The sequence below is a fragment of the Anolis carolinensis genome, chromosome 3 (genome assembly GCF_035594765.1).
Source record: "Anolis carolinensis isolate JA03-04 chromosome 3, rAnoCar3.1.pri, whole genome shotgun sequence".
NCBI lineage: Eukaryota > Metazoa > Chordata > Lepidosauria > Squamata > Dactyloidae > Anolis > Anolis carolinensis.
The window spans coordinates 172,969,735-172,987,682 of record NC_085843.1 but is presented as its reverse complement, the minus strand read 5'-3'; positions in this window follow the sequence as shown (position 1 = coordinate 172,987,682).

Here is a 17,948-nt window from a genome sequence, read left to right as displayed (position 1 = left end):
CATATACATTTCCAAGGCAAAACACCCTCGATCCAGGGAGATGCAAAATAGAAATTTCCAAATAGACATAGGAATATAATAATTTTCTCTTTCTTCTCTAGTCACACACAACATTGGATCTGGTAAAGTTCATTCAAATATACATCTCCCAGATCAGACTGTCTGACAATGTGGCTGTGTCTCCATTCCCTTTTGCCACCATTGCTTCCATCTCAAATTGAAGATATTCACTTTTTCAGTGACTTGGGACACTACACTGTCACGATAATGCAGCTTGGAACCTGTTGGGAGCAACCAGTTTCATTGTGCGAATAATGCCTGGACTGATTTGAGACCAGGAAGGTCATTACATACCTTTACCATAGAACCTGGCCTCAAACCACTTTGAGCTTGGACTTTCCTGAGAATTTTCAATGTGTTGTGTAAACTTTGATCAGGCATGTAGCTGGGGGGGGGGGGGGTTTGAGGGGCTTCAGCCTCCCCCCGAAATTCTCAGAGTGGTCTGTGGGACGGCCTTACATTTATTATTTAAACTGTCATGGTTATTCATATCATGATCTGATCACCATGCTCAATATATCCCATATGCATGGGGGTATTGGGATAACGATACAAAAGGTTTGCTAGGGCAGATCTTTGATGCATACTGCAGGGCACATTGCTGGGGAACATTTTGTGGTCGCTGCAGCCTCAAGTCAGCTGAATTACATGGTCAGTGTAGAAGACCTTCCTGTCAATATCTAGAAAGCAATGTGGCCAAGACCATTCATCGGCTTTTGGTTTTTAAATGCAGCCTGGAGCACAGAAGGGCAAGGAACATTCATCTTTCTCATACTTCTGAAGCAGACAGTTACTGTGATTCAGCAACTGGTTATCTCTGATCACAGTGTGTCTACATTATAACGACCTTCCCCAATGTTCAGACTTTCTGCAATGCCTGCTTAAGGTGCTTTGTTTTCAATCAGATTCGATCTTAAGAGGCCATGTGCAAGCAAACTCAATATTTCCTGAAGCCCTCTGGCTATAATGCTCGGATAAACCTTTGGCACTTTCTCCTTACCCATAATTGCCTGTCCTTCTATCAGAGCCTGGTCTTACATGGAAGAAAACAAAGTTCATTCTTTCTCTCTCGCTCTCTCTGTCTCTCTGTCTCTGTCTCTGTCTCTCTCTCTCTCTCTCTCTCACACACACACACACACACACACACACACACACAAGGAGCCTCCGGTGGCCTAGGGGATAAAAGCCTCATGACTTGAAGGTTAGGTTGCTGACCTGAAGGCTGCCAGGTTCGAATCCCACCCTGGGAGAGCGCGGATGAGCTCCCTCTATCAGCTCCAGCTCCATGCGGGGACATGAGAGAAGCCTCCCACAAGGATGGTAAAACATCAAAAACATCTGGGCATCCCCTGGTTGCGTGGGCATGGTCGACTGTCCCCGCCGTATGCTGGTTAACAATAAACACACTGACAACAATAGCTTTGGGTAAAACTGGCCACAACATTTTTATTGGTTACAGAATAAAGGGTTGGCTGCCTGCATGGGTCCCGGATCAACGATCAAACAGCCCAATGCTGTCTGATCCACAAGAGTCACGGCACAACCGACACCTGACCCGGTAGTCGGTCTCCAGCGCCACCTGGTGGTGGCCAAAATATCCCTTCCCCCCCCTAATGCCAATGAAAAGGGGGGGGTGGAGTATTTTACGAGATCCGCGACCCATGTCATACGCCACCAACGGTTGTGACAAACAAAGTAACATGCAAAGCCAGCAGGGTGGGCGGGATGGCAAGCTGCAGCCTCAGAATGGCTGCTGAAGACCTTGTTGGGGGCGGAGCCTGGTGCGGCCCCGCCCACGGAGGGCCCTGACGGCGGGAAACTTTCCCGCCGCGCCGAGGGGGCTCCTGGGAAGAAGAAGCCCCCTGGTCGCCGCCATGTTGGGAAGGAGGGAGCGCCCTTCCCAGCAACCTGCAGGGCCGGTGAGTCGGGCCCTGCCCTGCAACGTCCTTGCAGACAGCCAATTCTCTCACTCCAGAAGCAACTCCGGTTGCTCCTGACATGGAAACACACACACACAACACACACACACACACAGAGTGTCTTTGCTACACCTCATACACATTGCTGCCTGGGTAGTTGTTCCAGTCTGTATTGGAGGGACATCTGCTGGAATGAACTTTCTGTCACAACAGATTAAACTACTATTCCCTGTCCCCCATTTAATTATTCCTCCATTCCCCCAAATATCTGGCATTGTAGTAACTTAAAACTTCAGCTGACCATTTAGAAATACAGTGTAGGCACTCAAAGAAAAGCAACAGGAAAAATTACTGAGGAAATGTCCACACAAAAAATATACAAGTTCCAGGAATAATGAACTTCAATGTTTTACTGTGATCATAATTTATTTTTCAAAGGCTTATGCCTTTTAACACATTGACTTATTTAATATATTTCAGAGTGTTTATTTAAATTATTTTATAGGTTTTATTTTGGGATTGTTTTAAATTGTTTTACCCTACATTTCTCTAAGATCTCACAATAAAGGACAAGATATAAATACAGTAGAGTCCCACTTATCCAACATAAACGGGCCAGCAGAATGTTGGATAAGCAAAAATGTTGGATAATAAGGAGGGATTAAGGAAAAGCCTATTAAATGTCAAATTACATTATGATTTTACAAATTAAGCATGTTTTACAACAAATTGACAGAAAAGCAGTTCAATACATGGTAACGTTATGTAGTAATTACTGTATTTACAGATTTAGCACCAAAACATCGCAATGTATTGAAAACATTGACTAAAAAAGCATTGGCTACTAACAAACTACAAATAAAGATAGAATTGCATAAAATGAACTTAGAGTAACAACATTGTCGGAAATTAGATCCATAAAAAGTTAAATCCTTGCTGCTTTGAGAAACAGCTTTGAATCCGGGAGGGAGGCAAACTGTGTTGGATAATCCAGAACGTTGGATAAGCGAGTGTTGGATAAGTGAGACTCTACTGTATGTACATATTTACATAAATAAACAAAATAGAATATTCAGGTGCATGGGGGATAGACTAAAAAACAAAGTCCCCAAGCTGCTTGTTTGCTTGCTTTTTATTTAGTATTAATACAGGAAAAAATTCTAACAACCACTTAAAGAACACTTCTAATGTCTATTGCAGTTCCTATCAATATTAATTTAGCATAGTTCTCGAAAAAGCTCTACAAAGGCCACATTTGGTGCCTTTTTTGGTGCCAACCAAAGACCTTTTTAGATGGCCATGCTTCAACTATGTAGAGGGCTGACTATACATTCAAAACCTGTGAAATGTCATTTGGTTTTTTTGTGTGGATTTCATCATTCATGATTTAATTAAGATGGTCTCTTACAAATGTCTACATCTTCCACTACAACAATCTAGTTAGCCTCTAGCTGAAGTTGACCATAGCTATACTCAGGTAACAAACATTCTTTATTTATTATTTTTCCCCCTTTTGCAAGAGTCCTGCGCTAACCCTAGCAAATATGGAAGACTGAATGTGGAGGGTTTATTGCCACAGAAGAACAAAAGCAGATAGAAAGAAAATATAAATGGTGCTTCATGAACTCAATCAGTGGTACAGCCTATTATTAATTCCACCCCTACAATAGATACCAGAGGTGGCCTATTGTGGCAGTCCCATAAATAAGTGTATTAAATCAGAAATCACAATAAGAACTGAATTATATCACAAGCTACATGGCCCATTATATTTTGCTATGCAATGAGATAGATGAGAGCAAATGAGAACAACTGTTGAGTTAGGGCAAGAAAATTTAACATGAGCATAAATTCACAAGCAGAGCTGGAAAAAATGGAACAAGGAGCAGCATTTCAATGGTTACAAAAAAGTAATTTTAGTTCAATTTCAGTTCAGTTCTGCAGGTAATGATGGAGCATTGGGGAAGATCTTTTCTAGAATATTCTTTGCTTTTGTCACTCTTCTTAAATAGTGCATGCAGAGCAGAAGTTTAATGGGAGTCTGTAAACTATCCAGATTTAAGTTTATGTCTGCTTCCAGTGCTTAGCGTTCAATAAAATATATTGCAGGGCATATGCTGCTATAATTTTTTTAATGCTGTGGAATCTCTTGAAAAGAGGACAATTTTTCCCATAGTGAGAAATTCTTTCCAAATTATGCTGGTACTGGCATAATGGGACTTGAAACAATAATTGACTGCTAAAACAGGTGAGTGCTCCAATGATGCCCTTTCATTATTTAAGAATTAATAAAGGAATTTTAAAGAATATATACAGTACTTCTGGTGCAATGAAAATAGCAGCCACTTCCAAGTTTTTTGCCAGCCAAATATGGAACTTGCTGGCAGAGGAATGAATTGTACATTAGAAAACATCATTCAGTTCTGACTCAGGTTATCACCATCTATTGCTCCCAGACCATACTGTACCCTCATCAAATCCTAGCCATCAAGAAAATGGACACTCACTCAGAGAAAATGGTAGCAGGTATTTAACAGCATGGCATACACTGTGGCTCAAAAGAGAAAGAATTCCTGTAGCTCATTCTGGCAGTAAGAATTTTCAGCTTTTAGAATGCAAGACAGGACAAAATGAACTTTGCCCAAGAATCAGGCAGCTATAGATAAAGAATGAAAGGGAACAATTACCAGCAACAAGCAAAGGGCATGAAAAATCCCACCACAATGTTACCTAGGCCCGATTCAGGAGAGGAGAAGGGGATCATATCAAAATGAATAGAAGGGAATGGGTTAGACGCACCTCTCCTCTCATCACTGGATTGTACAAAAAGACATTTTCCTGCAGATGAGAGTTTCTGCTAGGCTTTGATGCCCTTCGTGCAAGCCACAACCTTGGGAAATTCCATTTGTAGCTTGATGAAGAACCTCTAACCTTAGATAATATTCTCTTCACAAAAATAGCACATTCCCTTCCTTATATGTAGATTCTCTCTGTTCTTGAGTGCTGCTGTATGCCTTCAAGTCAATCTCTGACTGATGATAACTGTAAGGCAACCAAACAGGGTTAACAGGGGATTAAAACTCTAGTCTCAAGAATCATAGTCCAATGCTCAAACCACTACACCATGAAGGCTCTTGAACTGAGCTATAGTTGTCCTAATAACCCGAAAGATAGTTGCAACTATCAAGTAGGAAATACGGTACCACTTATAAAAGTGGGGAGGCAAGTTTAACTAATTTTCGACTTGGGATGAGGAAGTGCCGTCAGAGTGGATGATGAAGCAGCTGCTCCCCCCTGTGGCCAGAATCGAACATCCCCTCAGGAGAAGGTTAAATTGCCTCTGTGTCTGTCTCTGTCTCTGTTTGATGTGTTTATGGGCATTGAATGTTTGCCCTATGTGTGTATAATGTGATCTGCCCTGAGTCCCGTTCAGGGTGAGAAGGGCGGAATATAAATACTGTAAATAAATAAATAAATAAATAAATAAATAAATAAATAAACTATCTGCCAGAAATGTATAAATGTGATTTCCTGGAATGCCAGGATTTCACAGAATGGCTTGATCATTAATGTAGAATCCTAGTGCTACAATTGTGTAGTATAAACAGGTCCCAGGTCAAGGAGGAGAGGAAACAAATAGCATCTGTCATTTAGCCAAGCTGAATAAATGACCCTGCTGTTTCATCTCTCAAGACACGACTCAATGCATTGCTATGCTTGAGGCAGAAGAGTAAATGTCATTTTCTTAACATCTGATAGACAAAACTCAAGAAAGAAAGAAAAATGGTGGTGATGGAAGTCACCATCCCGTCAAGTTGCATAGTACCCAAGACGAGGCAAGTTATATTCTGACACAGTGCAGGAATTCATAAAACATTTTCTCCCACCATGAAAGGAAAAAAAAACAACTACTAAATTTAATAATTAAATATTTCCTGCCATTTTGTGACATCTTAATTCAGTTACTTTATAGTCTTATAGTAGGGCCAGCCCTAAATCTTTCTTTTCTCTCTTACCATGTTAAGAGAGACAGTGGCGTTATTTTGCTGGTTATTTCCTTGTATGGCTGCAGAGAGAATGCATAATTTGGGCTATGTCATCATTGCAAAAAAAAAACCCAACTGTTTGATGCTTCTTTAATAGTCATGGTTCTATTCTACAGAATTTGGGGATGTGTAGTTTAGGGAGATTATGATTCTTTAGTCCACTTCCCTGACCTGCAGTATTACAGCACTTTGAAAAATATTTTGAGTGCTTCATGAAACTGCAATCCACAATATGCCATAGGAAGTTACCATTGCAGTTAAAGTAATGGCAAAATACCATAATTATGTAGGGCACATGGATCCATGGTTAAATCACAGTGAACATTTCCATAAGGCATTAAACCTCAGCATGCATTGGCCCTTCGTTGGTCATCAGATCTGCTATGAGGCTAACACTGCTCTTACTACTGATTACTCTTAGGACCTCTTCACACGGGCTAAAATTTAGCAGCAGTGATGGGTTTTTTGCACTTTTGCCACAGAGCCCAATGGCTCCCATCACACCCTGGAAAAGTTTTTCTGGGATGGCTCCATGGCTTAACTGACACAAAACCCCTGCCACCCTTGGGAAAGATGGGTTGAGCAAGCTTAAAGAGGCTTCTCCATGTGATGAGGTGAGGAAGCCAGGACGGTGCGAAGAGTGGGGTGACAGGTCCCCATACCCTCTTGGTGGGCGCTGCTGGCATCACCACAATCTGCGGTAATACTCGGTGATTCCAGGGGTGCGTCTGAAGAGGTCCTTAAACAGCTTTTTGAGATCTTCAGCTAAGTTTTGATTATATTATATAATCAATATTTGCCTTATCTATGCTCTGAACAAGGTATCATATGCAGACTACAATTGCTCCCCATTATGAATAGGGACAAGAGAACAAGGCTGAAGTCAGACAGCTTTAGAATATTTGCATTGTCTTCTAATTGTTTTATAAACAATTCAAGATGCTGATCTTAACAGAGAGAGCTTTATATGCTTGGCACCAAAGTATCCAATCTTTGTGTTGTTGAAGGCTTTAATGGCTGGGATCACAGGGCTGTTGTATGTCGTTTGGGCTGTGTGGCCATATTCCAGAAGTATTCTCTCCTGACGTTTCGCCCACATCTATGGCAGGCATCCCCAGAGGTTGTGAGGCATGGATAAACTAGGCAAGGAAGGTATATATTATATATATATATTTACCTTCCTTGCCTAGTTTATCCATGCCTCACAACCTCTGAGGATGCCTGCCATAGATGTGGGCAAAACGTCAGGAGAGAATACTTCTGGAACATGGCCACACAGCCCGAAAGACATACAACAACCCTATCCAATCTTTTTCTATATTAACCTGCCTGGTTCTTATGCTCATCCCCACCATCTGAACGGAGGTAGGAGTGACAGGGCTCTCTCAGCTAAGTTTAAACTGGCACCTACTCTGCCATATAGGAATAGCTTTAACCTGAAAATGAGGAAATTCAAAATGAGTTAAGACAATGAGCAAGAATTGTCACATTTTGCAAGTAGTTTGGACATTTTTTATCCATGGGGAAAAAAAATAAAAATGCAAGAAGGTTGTCCCCAAATATGAGAACCAGAATGATTGTGATTTTAGATGGGCAACTGCAGAACATTTATCTTGCCCAGGATCCTGCAGGTGCCACACATCCTGTCAAAAATGAAAACATAGTAAAAGAAAACAAGAATCTGAAAGTGGATAGAAGGCCACATCTGGAAGATCAAAGGATCCTCCATACACTAAGCTGAACACCCAAATAGAGCTGCAATCAATCTGAAGAAGGAATGTAACATTGTATCCCAAGATAAATCTGACACCAAAACAGGACTAAGTATAGGTAAAGCTACAATCCAATTTTGATTCCCAGTTCCTATCCAAAAAGTCTGATTCCTATTCTGAAATGTGCCATACTTTGAATCTGGTTACAAATCATACTTAAATAAACAAATGTCACACATCTCATAGATCTGAGTCTTTCCTTAATAGTGCCACCTGAATTCTGACCTTTTAAATCTTTTCACACATATTATAATTTGAATTTTCATGGCATGTCCTCTTTGTTCTAGGAAAGAACATACACGCATAAGAGTCAAACCATCCAAATTCTCGTATTATAACTCTTGATTCTATCATTTGAACCATTTCTATTATCAAATGTGAAACATGAAGAAATTAGAACAAAAAAGTGAAACCATAGAACTATGAAACCTATAATGCAGTGCAATTGAGTAAATATAATTTAATAAATCAATTACATTAAATCAACACATAAAGGCAAGCCAGCGGTAGTGGCTAAAAGTCAAACTTGCAGATGGTTTCTCTAGAGAAACCCAAATACCTGAAATTAGGAAGTCATAATGAACATTTCAGCAAGGGAAACATTTAAAGTTTTGCAGTACTCTTCATATTTAGATTGATGGTGCCAACATTGAAGGTTAAACAAATGATATCCTTCCTGCTTATTGGGATTTTCCTTCACCCTAAGCAATCAATTGTCTTGATGTAAATCCATCCATCATTAACATAAGTACTGGAAAAAGCAGTTTACTGACATCACTCCCTAAAAATGGTGTGTGTGTGCCTTCAAATTGCCTGTCAACCCATGGCAGCCTCATTAATTTCATAAGGTTTTCTTAGGCAAGAAATACTCAGTGATGGTTTTGCCAGTCCTTCCTCTGAAATATAGTGGCCACTGGCCAGTACCTGGTATTCATTGGTGGTCTCACATACAAGAACTGACCCTGCTTAGCTTCCAAAATCAGATCTGGGATCTCTGAGCATTTTTCTCTGTGGAGACCTGTGCTAGAAGTACCATATAATAACTCAGAAAGATACAGACATCTCTTGAACCAAGGCATCTCTGAATTATTCAGAGAGATAATTAGAAGCAAAGGGTACTTTTAATGAAGAACCCTTTGCTTCTAATAGCATAAAATACAAGAGATACAACAGCTGCAGTTTCCCTTGAATTAAGAATGTAAAATGATATGAAAAAGTTTCACCTCTTCACTTTCTCTATGGCATGGAGCTCTTTAATGCACAATAATGCAGGTGGAGATGGAACCGCACATGATGAAATGGTGGATATAATTGAGATGTTAGGATGAACTAGGACTCCAAATAGAAGCCATCTCCTCTTTATGTTTACACAGTTTTCTATGAGAAAAAAGGTTATTTGATTGGATTCTTGTTTTCTGGGACAATCTTGGTCTCTATGCAAAGTCTTGCATGTTTATTCATGAAATATAGTCTTTGCACAAGTTAATTTCTCACCCAAAGTACTACAACATGAATGATGAAAAATGTGTGGAAACTCTTATAATCTCACTCAACAAGGACAACATTTTTGAAATAGCTTAATCTTCTGTGAGAAAATAAAACAAATACAGGTTAACATTTCAACTTCCGGTGGGAATGGCGATGGGGATGCCTCGCTGACAGAGAGCTCTCTCAGGGAGGACCTGTGTTGTAGCGGCAAGGTTGAGTTTTAGCTCCCCACCTTTAGCCAGATTGAAGGCGAAGGTGATCGCAAATCCCCTAGGCACTTTGAAGGCCCCAAGAGGTTCCCTCCCTCAAGGGGGGAGTCCAAGAGGGTCCGAAGCTGCCAAAAGGGGAGCGGGCTGCTCCACAGGATCGAGCTCGACTGAGCTCGTCCAACTGCCTCCACCCCATTTTTAATAAGAATTGGAAAGAAGAACTCTCCTTTTTTTTGGAGATAAGGGGACTGCAATCCCGAAATAAGAAATTCCATCTTCAAGGTAAAAGAAAGGAAGAGAGGGAACCACCCCTGGGACTGTGAAGGAAGGACTTTATTAAACAATCGTTTGGAACAGAGAAGAAGATAGTAAAGAACAGAAATCCAAATAAGAAATTAGAAGCTTATATATTGGGATTTAAGATTTGATGGACATTAAAGACTAATCTATTGTAAATTATTAAAGTATAAAAAGTGAATATAATTAATTAAACTAGACTGGAGCCCTTGCAATTTGCTAAAAATAATAGACCACCCCCTGCACTATTATTTAAAATCTGAGGTCGCAAAAGAAACTTTAAAAATAACTTACTTGATAAGCAAAAGACGACTTTGGCACCATTGTTGTTTAGTCTACACTGGCCTTCTTTATAAACAATTGAAGTAAAAGACAAGAAAGGAACTGACGAAACGGAAGGCAGCAGTAGACAAACACAGGAAGAAGAGAGTAGTGTATGGTGGGAATGGTAGTTTAAAGAGTGTTAGAGAACGGAGAAGAAGGCAAGGGCGGAAGTGATGTAAAAAGCAGAAACAATCAGGGCGGAAGGGGGAAACAAGGAAGCAGGAAGAGAATGAATATTAAGAAACTATAGAGAAATAACGACACAGAAGATACCTACAGGACAAAGATAAGAAGTAGACTAAATCGATGTGTGAAGCTGCTGGATTTCAGGAGGATTAAGGTTGAGGACGAGAAGCAAATGAGCATTGGACAAGGAAGAGAAGCAGACGATTATCGGACAAGGACGAGAAGCAGACGAATAAAAAGAAAATCAAAGATAATCAATTTTTATTAAAATGTATTTGAAGTCTCCTTGGAGACAGAAACAGGAATTAATTATTCAATTAATGATTGAGGGCAACTAAGTAATTTATATTTAAATCAATATTTTTAATAAATTGGGAATATTTTTAATAAATTATTAAGCTATTTAAAATTGATTCACCAATAATAATTATAATAATAATAATAATTAAATGAATTGAGACTTATTTAAGCATAAATAATATTATAAAAGTATTGGCTGCAATTCATAAGGCATATTACAAGATATAAATTGTGAAGTTAAATTGATTGTTTTTAAATGTCAACAAAGGAGAAAGTAGATAAAGAAAAGGAAAAGGAATTACGAATCCAAGGGAGAAGAGGTTCTTTTGATACAGGAGTGAACATGGAAAACCTTTTGAAAGAAATTAAGAAACTCTCCGAAAAACAAGACACTACTAAGAAAGATATGATGGATAAACAAGAAGAATATTATAAGAAGATTGATAATGATCTTAAAGATATGAAAAAAGAAATGAAGGAAGAGTTCGGAGAGTTGAAAAAAGAAATGAATTACTTGGCAGATGAGGTGGAGGTTTTGAAAGCTGGTAAAATTAAAACAGATGAGACACAGGCGGTAATTTTAAAGAAAATTAAGAGAATGGAGAAGCAAAATGAAAAAATGGAATTAGAACAAAAAAACTACTACAGAAACAAATGGACTACCAATTGAGGCTAAGAAATATCCAAGAAGACTCGAAGGAAGATATAAGATCAATAGTTATAACACTCTTAGCTGCAAGTTTAGAAGTGGAAGAGGATGAGCTAGAGCAAGATGTCGATCAAACATATCGAATTTCCTTATTTTATTTGAGGAAACATAAAACATCAAGAGACGTGATAGTCCTGTTTACAAAGAAGAAAATAAGGGATGAGATATTGTGGAAGACCAATAAAGACCCGCTACATTATAAAGGAGTGAAAATTCCAGTACTTATCCACAGATGACACTTAATAGAAGAAAAAAGTATTATTTCCTTACAGATGAATTGAAAAAGAGAGGGATTATATACAGGTGGGACATATAATGATGAGCGATATTGGTTAACGACAGAACAGAAAGCAAAAGCCTTTTACGAAGAGTTGATGCGAGAAAATGAGAAAGGAGAGAAGGGAGAAAAAAGTGAGAAGGGTGAAAAAACAGAGAAGAAACCATTGAAACCTGGAAATGGAAACGTAAATAAGAAGGCAAGATATATCTCACCAGAAGAATATAAATTACCATCATCGTCTAAGGAAAGGAAATCTGCAACAATAGGGATTTCGGAAAGAAGGTCAACAGGAATGGAGGCAATGACATCTGCGGTTTCGGAATTGGATCTCGGCGCAGCTGGATTGGACTTAGATGAAAATGAATAGAATGATGGAACGACAAATAAGATGCTTTTCGAACAACATCAATGGCTTGAACTCACCTCAAAGGAGGAAAAAGATATTTAATAAACTTAAATGAGGAAAATATGATGTAATAAATCTCCAGGAAACACATATATGTCATAAACATATATCCCACCTCGGCGAGAAAAAATTAGGTAAAATGTATCACTCCTCATATGAGAAGAAGAAAAGAGGTGTGGTAACATATATAAAAGAGGGTATTGTATCAGAATTAGCATTTAAAGATCAAGAAGGTAGATGCCTTGCAGTAAAAAAATTATGTTGGAAATACAAAAATATTGATATGTAATATATATGCACCAAATGGGGCTAAAAAATCCTTTGTTGAATACTTGAAAAACAATTTGGAACAGGCAGAATATGATGAACTTTTATTGGTTGGTGACTTTAATGGAGTTTTGCAACCACAATTGGATAAGACAAAAATAAAGAAAAAAGGAGGAGTGGAAACAAGTATGCTCCCTCAAAAAATTTTAGACTTAAAAAGAGATCTGGATTTGCAAGATATTTGGAGAACAAGAAATGAAAAAAAGAAAGATTATACTTTTTATTTTCATAGGCATCAATCTTGGTCAAGAATAGATATGATATGGAGTACTAAAAAAATAATGACAAAAGTACAAGATATTTCTATTCTGCCTAGAGACTTATCCGATCATTGCCCAATGGAGTTAATTATTTACCAAAGAGATGTAGCTAGAAGATGGAGATTAAACTAGAATTTGATAAAAACGGAAGCAGATAGAGCAAAGTTTAGAAGAATAATGCAAGACTACTTAGAAATTAATTATACGACGTTGACAAATACTCAAATAACATGGGATGCAATGAAAGCGGTCCTGAGAGGACATTTTATTCAATACAATTCTAATAGAAACCGGGAAAGGAATAAAGGAATTAAAGACTTGACAGATAAAATAGCAAATGTGGAGAAGGAGTTAAAGAAAGATCCAAATAAAGTACAATTAGAAAGGAAACTGAAAATTTTAAAACAGGAAAAGAATCATCTTGAATTGAAATTTCAAGCTAACCACAACAGACATTTGAAAATGCAAATAAACCTGGTTATAAATGAAATAAATGGTTAGCCAGACAAGTTCGAAAAAAACAACAACAATCAAGACAAATTACGAAGATTAAAGTGGGAGACATAACGACCTATATAAATACATTTAGATTTCAGAAAGTGGACGATGGAACAAGGGAACAATTAAATAAAGATATATCTGAGGAGGAAATAGAAAAAGCGATTCAAAAAATGGATTCAGATAAAGCTCCTGGCCCAGATGGATATACTGCTGGGTTTTACAAAACATTTAAACAAGAATTAACACCTTTATTTAAAAAGGTACTAAATGAAGTGATGACAAAACAGAAATTTCCAGAAACTTGGACAAAGGCAGAAATAGTTTTGATTCATAAAGATGGAACATGTGAAACGGAGATTAAAAATTATAGGCCAATTTCACTCCTTAATACTGACTGTGAGATTCTGGCGAATATACTGGCTGAAAGAGTTAAAAAAAATTTAAGAAGATGGATTTAAGAAGACCAAACAGGATTTTTACCAAGTAAGATTTATGAAGGATAACATAAGGCTAGTATTAGATTTAATAGAATACTATGAACTGAACCATCAGAAAAAATTTGCCATACTGGCTTTGGACGCGGAAAAGGAGTTTTATAATTTAAATTGGGATTTTTAAAAGACATTAATACAAGAATTGGATATGGGGGAAAAATTTACCAATGCAATAAAAGCGATATATAATTTACAAAAGACTAAACTAAGAATTAATGGACAGATGACAGAGGAGTTTGATATACTTAAGGGAACTAGACAAGGATGTCCCTTGTCACCATTGACATTTATAATGTCATTAGAGCCATTAATGAAAGCAATAAGAGAAGATCAAACGATTAAGGGATCTAAAGCTGGTAAATATGAATATAAGATAAGAGCCTTCGCAGACTATGTACTTGGGATAATGGAAGACCCAAGTAAAAATATAATAAGATGGATGCAGAAAATAAAATAATTTGGAGCAGTTGCAGGATTTAAAGTTAGTAAGTCAAAAACAAAATTACTAATGAAGAATATAGAGAAGAAAAAACAGGACATGATTAAAGAACAAACAGGCCTGGGAATGTTAAGATATTTAAGTACTTAGGAGTATGGATAACGACTAAAAATGGACAATTGTTAAAGAATAATTATGGAGAAACCTGGAAAAAAATACAGAAGGATTTACAAAAATGGACTTATTTGAAGTTGTCACTATTAGGCCGCATATCATTAGTTAAGATGAATATACTACCGAAACTGATGTTTCTTTTTCAAAAACTCCCAATAATTAGAAGTCAATCACTTTTTATAAAATGGAGAAAAGAAATTCTAAAATTTATATGGGCCGGAGGAAGACCAAGAATAAAATATGATAATTTGGTTGATAAAAAAATAGAGGGAGTTTGGGCCTCCCAGACTTTAATGCATACCACGATGCTATGACATGGATAAAAGATTGGATATTACTGAACAAAGAAGACTTTTTACATATAGAAGGGAATGACTTAAGAGTAGGATGGCATGCCTATTTATGGTATGAAAGAGAAAAAAAGGAAAAAAAATGGCAATCATTTTGTGAGAGCATCCCTATTAAGAGTTTGGCAAAAATATAAAAAATGACTTTATTCTTAAACACCTTTAGGATCTCCCCTAAAAGAGAAGACTAGGTTGGCCATTTTCTCCATCCTAAGAGATTTGTTAAATAAAAGTACAAATAATATTAAAACGTATGAGGAACTAAAACAAAAATTCCCTAATATTACTTGGTTACATTATATGCAAATCAAAGATTATTATAATCAAGATAAAAAATTAGGTTTTAGTTGGGAAGAGGTGACTTGGGATAGGATTTTAAAATTAGAAAAGAAAGTAATATCAAATATTTATAATATATTACTTAGTTGGCGGACTGAAATGGAACAGGTTAAAAATTGTATGATAAAATTTAAGAAGACCAGTTCAAATGAAAAAATGGGAACAAATGTGGAACAAAAAATTAAAATATACATATGCAATGGATTTGAAAGAGAATTGGATAAAAATGTTCCACAGATGGTATACTACACCGAAACAAAGGTTGTTTTCAAACCCCTAATAAAAAAAAAACCCTTAATTTTTTTTAAAAAGATTTCATCAGGGATCCCAACAGGCCCACTGGCTTTGTTATTTTTTTGTTGTCTGATGGCATTGCTGACTTCCTTCAAACTAGGCTGTGCTGCAAGCTCATCCCTGGTTTGTTGTTGCCGGATTTGTGAGAGGGCCTCTTTGGCCACAGTGGAGCTGCGATTCAGAAGGTTCTGGTAGTGCTCTTTCCAACGTAGTGTAATTGATCTTTTGTCCTTCAGAAATTTGTTGCCATATGATGAGCGTAGAGTGTGTATGCCATGGTTTCTTGGTCCATAGAGGATCTTTGTGGCTTTAAAAAATCCCTGAGCATCATGGTTATCCACAAAGTGTTAGATGAGTTCTCTGGTCCTTCTTTGGACCTTAGCTATTGCATTACCATAGATCTTTCTCTTAGCAGCACAGTTGGTGTCTCTCTGCCATATTTGGAAAGCTTTCCTTTTCTTATCAATTAACTGTTGGCTCTCTTTGTCATTTTCATCAAACCATAACAACAACAACAACAACTTTATTTTTCTATCCTGCCTCTATCTCCCCAAAAGGACTTGGGGCAGCTAACATGGGGCCAAGCCCAGAAAGCAAACATAAGCAGCATTAAAACATGAATCAACAATATCAGTACAGTAAAAGAATAGAACAGATTAAAAAACACAGTAGTACAATAAACACAACCATAGTAAAATAAAATGGTAAAATGGTATAAAACAGACATCATCACTAGTGCATAAAATGGGGGCTATCAGTTCAAAGTTCTAAAAGTATAAATTGCAAGGCCATCTAGTAAAGTGCCTGGACAAGGTGTCGAAGAGATCTCTAGGAGAATTTTGGAGAGAATAGAAAGTCAAGTTATTTCCAGTACAAGGGTAGAATAAAGTGCAGAAGACCAATATTGTTTAGAAGGGGTGTGTCATGGGGTTAATTATTTGAAGGCACGTGACTTTTCCAAAGTCACGTTTTAAACTGTTTTCTAAAGGCAGGCAGGGTTGGTGCTTGTCTAATCTCCCCTAGGGAGGGAATTCCAAAGCTGAGGGACCACCACGGAGAGGCCCTCTCCCTCATTCCAGTCTTGATGTTTCTTAGTTTGATATCTGATGGTTTCTTCGCAGGCTGTGATGATGGAGGTCTTCAGTTTGTTCCAATGTTCCTCAACATTTTTGGGGTGTTCTATGGGTAGATGGTCCTTGAGTGTTGTTTGGAGAAGGGCTCATTTGGAGGGCTCCTGAAGGGCTTGGGTGTTCATTTTGCACTTCATCTTTTTTTCCTTGGAGTCTGCATTTGGGGGCGATCTTGATAGCCATCGTGGATTGGATTAGGCGGTGGTCTGTTCAGCAAACACCAGCACCTGTCATAGCTCTTGTGAGAAGCACACTGCAGCTGTCTCTGGCACGTGTAATTATTACATAGGGGAGCCCTAGGGGAGTGGCGGCATATAAGTTTAAATAATAAATAAATAAATAATCCAAGAGGTTCCAATGCTTTGACCGGGGGTGCTTCCATGATGTCTTGGTGATGACAAGGTTGTGTTCTCTACATTTGGTGAGAAGCAGGATGCCATTCGAGTTGCTGTTTCCAACCCCGTCTTTTCCTATGGTCCCTGACCACAGGTCGGAGTCCCGTCTGACTCTTGCATTAAAGTCCCCCAGGAAGATGATTTTGTCCTCCTTAGGTATCTCCGATAGGATGGTGTCCAGCTGACAGTAAAAATTTTCCTTGATGTCTTCGTCAGCATCTAGTGCTGGTGATTAGGCACTTATGATGGCTGCTTGTTGGTTTCTGGCAACGTTTATTTGGAGGGTTGAGAGTCATTCGTTAATGCCAATGGGCGCTTCGGGCAGGTGATTCACAAGGTCATTTCTGATAGCAAAGCCAACTCCATGTATTCTTCACTTTTCTTCAGGCAATCCCTTCCAGAATAAGGTGTAAACTCCTTTTTCTTCCTTCAGCTGTCCCTCTCCTGCTCTCCAGGTCTCCTGAAGGGCTGCTATGTCAATATTAAAGCGTTCCAGCTCCCTTGCAATGATAGCAGTCCTGCATTCTGGGCGTTCATTGTCAGTGTTATCCAACAGTGTCCGTACGTTCCATGTTCCCAAGTTCATTTTTCTTTTTTGGCTGCAAGGTGGTGACCTCTCTGGACGTGGCAGTGCAGTCAGGGATTAGAGAGGCAGACTATGTTTAGGGCACCTTTTCTAGCCCCTTCCCCGTGTGGGGTGAGCAGAGCGGATCCTAAAAAGGGCTGCTCAGTCATGGATACAGCTGCTGGACTACTTAATTGCCTCGGACCTTGAGGTAGAATGACTGAGTCCGTATACACCGCCTATGTGCCAGTCTGTGACTAGGGGCTTCCAGATGTCACAATCCTGCCCCCGTTGCCACTTGCTGATCGGCATGGGACTTTTGTTGGTTTGTTTTTATTTTTCTTGGAAGATGCCTGTGCGTGATTTTTTTAATGTGTGGAGGTTGGTGCACAGTGGCATGATTAACACTATGATGGTGGCTTCTCAATCTGTTGCAGTTTTCTTCCGCCTTCACAGCTGTTGTAACATGTGCCATGTTACCCTCTGCCTGCTCAGCCGTTGAGGTCTTAGAGTCTTTGAATTTTTCTTGGTCTGGATCCTCCCCTGTGGCCCCTCCTGGGAGTGCATGACTCCAGTGGATGTGCCCACAGGCTCATTGGAACATGCAATCCCCCTCACCACGACAAGGTGACAATCCTGGAAATAAGTGAGGAGTGGAGGGTTTCAGCCCTGGGCCCGGTTCTTTTC